Raw genomic sequence first — 8,640 nt, forward strand, 5'->3', positions numbered from 1 at the left:
AAAATATATTTATCTTATCATACTATCTCTATCAGATCTCACTTTCGCAAGTGGTCGTGAAGGGATTGACAACCCCTTTATTGCGTTGGTTTCGAATTCTTTGTTTGTTTGTGTAGGTGCATGGAACTTTTGAGGACCTCCTACTGGATTGATACCTTGGTTCTCAAAAACTGAGGGAAATACTTACGCTACTTTGCTGCATCACCCTTTCCTCTTCAAGGAAAACCAACGCAAGCTCAAGACGTAGCAGCTGCCAAGGTGCCGGCCGGTGTATTCTTTCCACACCCGGGTGCATTAAGCTCCAATGCCGGCGCCGGCACTGGAGACACCAATGCCGCCTCCGCCGGAGACATCAATGGCACTGACGCGTTGTGCGAGTTGTTGCCCGTGAAGCTGGGAATCGGGGGCGGCCCCTGTTGGCCGCCCACAATCCACGCTTGTAGCCCCTCAAGCAATGTAGGCATAATGGCGGTGATCGTCGCTCCCAATTGGTCTCGCACTTGCTCTTGGACTATCTCCGAAATCTGCGCCACTTGTGCCTTGAGTTCTTTAACCTCGCGCTCCTGGCTTTCCGAGCTGGTCTTTCTCTCCTTTTGCCCAGCCTTATAGTATTCCGACCATTTCGTGGACAAGCCTTTGCCGGCCACACGACCAGCTGACGACGTCTTACTGAACTTATCCTTATTTTTCACTATGTTCAACGCCCTATTTAAAGTGGTATCCCAAGGTGCAGACGGGGAGCTCTGAGACCCCGCGCTACTGCTTTCAGTTTCCTGCGGAAGGAACGTGAACCATTTAGAAATTTGGCTTCATTAATTAGAATGCAACCATATGGAGCTAATTACGCAAGGGTGTATTCCTTACCACAACAAGCTCAAACGCCTTGGTCTTCGGATCCGTGGTAAGCTCCTTTGTTACCGGGTCCACCTTGTACCGGGCCCTGACATAGTTCTTGGTCTGCTTGTCACGGTATTTATCAAACAGGGGCGGTAGGCCTTGCTCGGCACGCTCCGCGTCCTCCTTGTCCCTTATAGGTTCCGCTACTCTGTAACCACCGGGACCGAGTGTGTGTTGTCCTAAGTTCAAGTCCCGCATATCTTTCCCCCACTGACTTGATTCCGCGGATGCGTTGCTCTCGCACTTGATCTTGAACTCCAGGTAGTCAGCTTTGCTAATCTAAGGATTTGTTTCCTTGATCTTCTCATAACTATCACCACTTAGAATCATTCTCTTCACCATGGCTCTCCAAGTAGCCAGGGACGTTCTCATCTTTGTGATGGCAGCACTGTTCACTTTATTCCCTGAGAGGCATGTGTTTGCGAAGTCACCGGGGAACTTGTATCGTTCGTGCAGCTTCATGAAGAGGAGGTTGCGCAAATTCCCTTGGTCACGATGCCTTAGGTTCTCAGTGTTGATCGAGACGGTGCTCCAGAGAATGCACCCAAGTTGTCATGCGTACCCACTGACTAATTCTTTGAGTGCCGTTAAATGCCCACTGGAGGACACTTCAGTAAATTCCTCCTTGAAGGTGTCGAGCATGTTCGGGCGCCGGTCCTTCCGTTGCCTCTTCGGTTGGCTGCCATCTGTGCGTTCGCTGCCATCATCAGTGGTGGCATCCCCGGCGGCACCATCAGTGGTGTCATCCCCGACGCCACTAGGGGTTGTGTAGTCGGGATCGGTGTCTTTCGCGGCGTCCTCATAGAGGTGAGGTTCTTCCTCCATCTCCTGGGACAGCTGCCAGAATGGCTTGCCCGAACCGCCGGCCTCATCGTTGTCGGCCATGTTCGCTCTAAATAGGGAAAAAGGCTACTAGAGTTATTGGATAAGATCAGGGTGGTATCTATTCTTCTCAGATTTAGAGGAATATTTCCGTTTCGTTGAGAATCAGACACCTTCTAGGTCAAGAAAATTGGGCATGACCTTTGCTAATTTTCTTGACCAAGGAGTGCCCCATTCTCAACCGAAACGGAAATTAATCAACATTTCAGGAGAAAGGGGTCATTTCACATCAGAAGCTGCCAGCATTTCATAAGATAATTTTATACACCATAGAAGCTGCCAGCATATAGAAGCCCACAACCATCAGATAGATGGTTTGGGCTGGACATCATGGTCCTGGTGAGTGGTGACAGACAATTGTGCAGGTTCAAGCCCCACTTCAGGACACTATGAATCCATTTCTATGAAACAACAGTAGAAACAACTACAGAAAAAAGTGGCAGCAGCATCACAAGTTTGGGATCTATAGTAGCAGCAGCATCACAATATTGGGATCTTGCCACTGCCCAAAAAATAGGTGCAGTAGGCAGGATTACATACATAAAACAGAGCACACTCTCTGTAATTCTCTGACCTTATAGCTGCTTCTCCTTAGTCTTCTGGATCTTCAAAACCTTCTTCATAATCTAGGCCTTAGATGAGGTATCTACAACAAGTAAAACAAATATTGTTACAGCTTACAATGTCAAACCACTAATATTATTCAACATGAAGAAAACTTAACCATCCATTAAATAGATTGAACAAATATTTTATATGCACAGAGAGAAGGGCAACATAGCATATGCCATGAAGTTTGGATATCTCCTTGAGTAGGCCAAATAGCAGTAACAAGTAAACTATGACAAAGGAGAAAAGAAAGTACTACCAGCAGGTTTGATGTGAAACTTAGAACAGGGGATGTTTGGTTCAAATAGTAAGGTAAGGTTGCCAAAAAATCTTGTCCAACTTGCACAACAATGAGTAACTGCAGCAAGACATAGCAGCACATATATGAAATAATTCAGAATTTGCTCCATTTTTTAACTTGATTGCAAAAGGCAATCAACATGCTCTGCATTACAAGTAATGGTTTCCAGCCAATTAGTTTGTCTTAAAACCTCAACAACAAATGATTCAGTTCAAAGAAGGTTTAAATAATTGCCCAAAACAACTATACGGCTTTAATTTTTTTGCCAAGTACTCCCTCAATCTGAAACAATTAACGCACAAACGGATGTAAGTACTCCCTCAATCTGAAACAATTAACGCACAAACGGATGTAACCATGAACAGTACTCCCTAGCTATGTTCTCAACTGAAGGCACATCAAAGGAATAAAGAAGGCACATGGACAACTGTTGGTTGGGACAATCAACCATCAGTCCTTTTTGCTTGTCAAACAAATATTACTCCCTCTATCCCATAATATAAGAGTATTACCGGACGGAGGGTAGATATGATATAACTCTGTAGGCAAGCACAAAGAGACCATATTCTTTAAACTTGTCGATTCAGATGCAATAACACTATACTTGTGAGCACATATAAAAAATACAGAGATCTGCTCCAAGGACATAGATGTGCATTCTTATCTCTGTGATTCAAACATATAAATATTCACAATAAAGGACAACAAAATTAAAAAATAAAAGGAAGGGATAGAAAAATAAAGAGTGGACGAGCTCACTGGAGTCTCCTGGGCACACTACAACAATAGTTGTTATACTAACGAACAAACATTGCCTAGAGTATATCAGGTGTTTGCATCTGTCACAAAATGCTATCTAAAACAGTCTGAACCTGAAAGTGTGTGGTTGCACATACAATAGCTAGTAGGCACTACTTGAACTGGAAACTAAACCTACAGTTGCATGCTCTCTAATTCAGAGTAGGATGGTTCGATTCTTGTAATTCAAACAACACATCATGTCAAAGCTATTAGAAACAGGGGCACATGTCTGGTTTAAAGTTGTACAACCAACTATCATTAGTCACAGATTCTACGGACGAGCAGGCAACCGCGAGCGGCTATAGGCGCGCGCGCGGATGATGCGGGTGAGCGGCAGGATGCATGCAGACGGCGCGGTGGCGGCAAGGACCAGCCAGGCGAGGCGAGGCAGTACACGCCCCGGAGAATCGAGCTCCTTGCCATGGCGGCCGAGCGCCGGGTCGGCTAAACAGCGATGGATCGAGGCAGAGGAAGGGGGGAACGGGGAGAGGAGTTCACCGCGGTTCTGGGGATGAGCTCGAGGAGGACGGGGGTGCAGTGAAGACGACAAATCCGTCGATGGCGTCGCGGTGGCCGGAGGTAGAGGATGAGGTGGTCGATGGCGACGTTGCGGCGGCTCCTCAGCCTTGGCCCAGGGACGACGACGATGAAGAGGAACACTGGGCGGCGGCGCAGTGGGTCTGGGAGACGGCGCAGGTAGGGGTGGCGGCGCAGTGGGTCGGGGCGGCGGCGCAGGTCGGGAGCAGGTCGAGGGCTCGGGGGCGGCAGTGGGGATTGGGGATTTGGGATCGACGTTTTTTTTTATCTTTGCCTTTTTTTAGTGGGGGGTAGCAATGCGCACCATTTAGGGGTGCACCACATACCAATGGCGGACCTTTTACTGGTGCGCCATAAACACAGTGATAGCAATGGCGCACCTTCTCCTGGTGCGTCATTACTAACTTTTTTTAGACTTTTTGTTGCATGTAATATTTTTTTAGAAAATGACCATAAATTTCAAAATGTTATGATATAAGTAGTTATTACTAATTTTCAAATACTTGCGTTGCAAAACATTTGTGAATTGGTAAAACATTTATGAATATGAAAAAATATCATCAAATTTGAAAAAATATTCATGAATTCAAAAGGTGCCCATGAAATTTAAAAATATTCATGAGTTCCAAAAATAATAACAAATTCAATACTTTTTATGAGTTAGAAAAAATGTTCGCATTTTCAAAGAATGTTCGCAAATTTAAGCAGGAAAAGGAACACTGAAAAATAAAATATCAGAATAAACATAAATAAAAATTGGTATATCAATGGCGCACCTTCTAGGGGTGCGCCATAAACACCATGATAGCAATGGCGCACCTTCTCCTGGTGCGCCATTACTAACTTTTTTTTATTTTACCAGAATAAACATAAATAAAAACAATTAAGATACCAGAAGAAAACACAAAGAAGCCCAAGGTGCCTGTAAATGATGATTTGCAACAAAACAAGAGGGAGAAGAAGAACAAAAATTACAAATCCAAAAGAAGAAGGTGTTCGATACTTCAACTTGGTGATGGAGAAGTTACAAAAGGAAGGTAAGTACAGACAACATTAATCCCCACTGTTTTGAACAAAAGAGGTTACTGGATAGAGGACTAGAACAGAAGAAATGCCATTTCCATACTTCAACTTAGTTGCATGTAATAATTGAGCTTACCACTGACACACACACACACACACACACACGCGGCCGACACATCGTGATTCGATCTTGGCTATCTTTTCATGATCTTCTTGCCCTTCTTTTTTGCAAATGGAGTTCTTCTCTTGAATGAACGTCCTTTAGGTAGGGTGGTCCTGCTTCTTCTTGTTGTGTATGGTACTTCATCGTTGTTGTCATCTTCCATCTTCGGGTCGCCGTACTTGTCGAATTCTTACTCATTGGCAACTCCATCCATTCTGATGATGTTCCTTTTGCCTCTCCTCACGGCAACACGACTGGGCTTTGACGGGTCGGTAATGAAGAAGCATTGGTCCACTTGGGAAGCCAGTACCCATGGCTCATTTTTCACGGTGACGTTTGCGCCCGCAGACTTGGATTTGGCTTCGGGTATAACCATGGTGGTGAAATACTAGTCTTTTTTTAGGACGCTCTTGGCCCATCTGACACGAAACATCGGGACCTTCTCTCTAGCGTAGCTCAGCTCCCAGATCTCCTTGATCCTTCCGTAGTATCTGTCCTTGTCGTTACCGGTGTAGGATTCCATCATTACCCCGGAGTTCTGATAATCGCTCTTCATGTCCTTTTCCTCGGTGTAGAATGTGTAGCCGTTGATATCGTATGCCTCATAGGTCATCAGGTTGTGCTCGGCGCCCTGTGACAAGGCGAATATGAGCTTTTCTTCCGCGAAAGAATCCTCATGTAAAGGGTATGACAGCATCTTGTCCTTGAACCAACGCGTGAAACATGAGTCGTGCTCTTTGATTATATCTCCGTCCGTCCTCTGTTGGCCTCGGTCATTGTACGTCTTCTCAATAAAGGTTTTGTGCTCTACCACCCAAGGATCAACCACATCTATGTGTTTGTAGCGCGACTAGGTTTGCTCTTTCAAAGTCGGTGAGTCGACCCTTGAAGTCGACATGCATTTCACGGCGACCCTCACAGTGACCCCATCCAGCGAGCCTGCCGAGGTGCCTGTTGACGGGCAGACCAACGGGGTTCTCGATGCCTAGATAATTCGTGCAGTAGTAGATGCACTCTTCGGTCAGAAATCCCTTGGCTATGCTTCCATCTGGACATGCCCTGTTGCGAACGTATCCGTTGATGCACCATTCATCCTTTCGAACGGCATCATGCTGTGCAGGAACGTCGGCCCGAGTTGGATGATATCCTCCACGATATGGACCAGCAGACGCACCATAACATTGAAGAATGCGGGCGGGAAGTACATCTCAAGCTCGCATAGTATTACCACGATCTCTTCCTGTAGCCTTCTGAGTTGCCTCACGCCAACCGACTTCCGAGAGATGACGTTGAAAAAGTTGCATAGGCCAAATAGCATTTCATGGACGTGCGCGTCCATGATCCCATGGATTGCAACTGGAAGTATCCGCGTCATCAACATGTGACAGTCGTGAGACTTCATCCCGCTGAACTTATGCTTCACTGAGTCTAGGTATCTGCTTATCTTCCCCGCGTAACTGTAAGGAAGTTTTACTCCTACGAGGCAGGTGAAAACTGCTCAATCTCCTCCTGACTTAGAGTGAAGCACGCGGGAGGGCAGTCGTATTCAATCTTCTTGGCCTTTTTGCCTTTGCGACGACTTTCCGTGTCCTTCGCCTCATCATCATCATCATCAACATTAGGGCATTTTGCGTGCAGCTCCTCCCTGATGCCCATTGATTGCAAGTCTGCCCTTGCTTTCGGCCCATCTTTGGTCCTCTCTGGCATGTTGAGCAGGGTACCAAGCAGACTCTCACACATGTTCTTCGTGATATGCATGACATCAAGGCTGTGAGGCACACGGAGGATCTTCTAGTACGGCAAGTCCCAGAAAATAGACCTTGTTTTCCATACCTTCAGCAGCGGATCTGGTGCCTTTCGCTTCTTTCCCGGCCATGGGCACTCTTTCCAATTTTTCAACAGCTCGTCTATTTCCTCGCCGCTCCTTGTACGCGGGCGTCTTCGGGGTTCAGTTTCACCATCGAACAGATCCTTGCGTTTTCTCCATGCGTCATCATCGCGAAGCCACCTTCGATGTCCCATGAACACGGTTTTCGAAGACCCGTGATCTCTGTCTAGTTGGAGATACGTTGTGTCATCCATGCACCTGACGCATGCACAAAATCCGTGGACCACCTGCCCCGCGACATATCCGTAACCGAGATAGTCGTGCACCGTCATGAGCAGTGCGGCTCTCATAGGGAAATATTCTTTCGTTGTGGTGTCCCATGTATTGGCTGGCGTTTTCCACAGCGTGTCTAGCTCCTCTTTCAGCAGCCCCATATACAGATTGATGTTGTTCCCTGGTTGTTGCGTCCCTTCAATTAGCATACTCATGTGAATGTACTTCCTCTTCATGCACAACCAGGGGGGAAGGTTGTACATCCACACAAATACAGGCCAGGTGTTATGTGTGCTTCTCTGACTGCCAAACGGATTGACTCCATCGGTGCTCGCGCCCAACACGATGTTCCTTGGATCATCCCCAAATTCTGGGTGTTCGAAGTTCAACTCTTGCCACTGGCTCGCATCCTTAGGGTGACTCAGCATCTTGTCTTTCTATTTATCTCTGAATCATTTTCGTCATCTTCTCGCTTCTTCTCCGCCCTATCCGCGTGCCAACGTAGGAGCTTTGCTAGCTTAGGGTCTGTGAAATACCGCTGCAGACGAGGAGTGATCGGAAAGTACCACACCACTTTTCGAGGAGCTTTCTTCCTCTTCTTGTATCGAGTGACGCCGCACATCGGACATATGGTAGACTCCGCGTGCTCGACCCGATAAATGATGCAATCGTTCATGCACACATGGTATTTCACGTGCGGTAAATCCAGAGGACACATGATTTTCTTCGCCTCCTTGAAACTGGTCGGGCACTTGTTCCCCTTGGGAAGACGTTCGTGCCAGAATGACATGTTCTCGTCGAAGCATGCGTCGGTCATTTTGTGTTTTACCTTCATCTCCAGAGCCATGAGCGTTACTTTTAGGCATGTATCCTTGGGCCTGCATCCTTCATACAATGGAGTAACCGCGTCTATCTCCAGTTGATCCATCTTGGCTTTCTCTCGGGCGGCAGCTCTTGCGTTATCGTCTGCTTGAGAAGCAGCTCTTGAATATGAGGGTCCTGCACCCAGCCCATCGATGGTCCATCGTCGTCTGCTCCGGCATCTTCATCTTCATGATCATGCCCTTCGTCTTGATCTTCCTCATCATCATGTCTGGCATCTTCTACATGATGACTATGTCCTGCATCTACTTCGTGATCATGTCTTGGAGATTCTTCGTCTTCTCGCCCGCCCTCGCCGCTATTGTCTTGCTGCCCTTCCTTATTTCTTACCCGGCCCCCATGGACGACTTCATAATCATCTTCATCACCTTGCCACTGATAGCCATCCATGAAACCACGCACGAGCAGGTGGTCTCGCACCTGTCTGGAATCCGGGTCCATAAG

The 8,640-nt window shown here is 47.0% G+C and overlaps 1 long non-coding RNA gene across 1 annotated transcript; it reads right to left on the bottom strand.

Moving 5' to 3' along the window:
• Positions 1-2,001: 2,001 nt before the first annotated feature.
• Positions 2,002-4,343, bottom strand: LOC123071730 (uncharacterized). The gene is made up of 2 exons (XR_006434517.1): positions 3,989-4,343; positions 2,002-2,425 (listed from the first exon to the last, which is right to left on the bottom strand). It is a non-coding gene; the product is annotated as an uncharacterized lncRNA (long non-coding RNA).
• Positions 4,344-8,640: the final 4,297 nt, after the last annotated feature.

Source organism: Triticum aestivum, chromosome 3B (genome assembly GCF_018294505.1).
Source record: "Triticum aestivum cultivar Chinese Spring chromosome 3B, IWGSC CS RefSeq v2.1, whole genome shotgun sequence".
NCBI lineage: Eukaryota > Viridiplantae > Streptophyta > Magnoliopsida > Poales > Poaceae > Triticum > Triticum aestivum.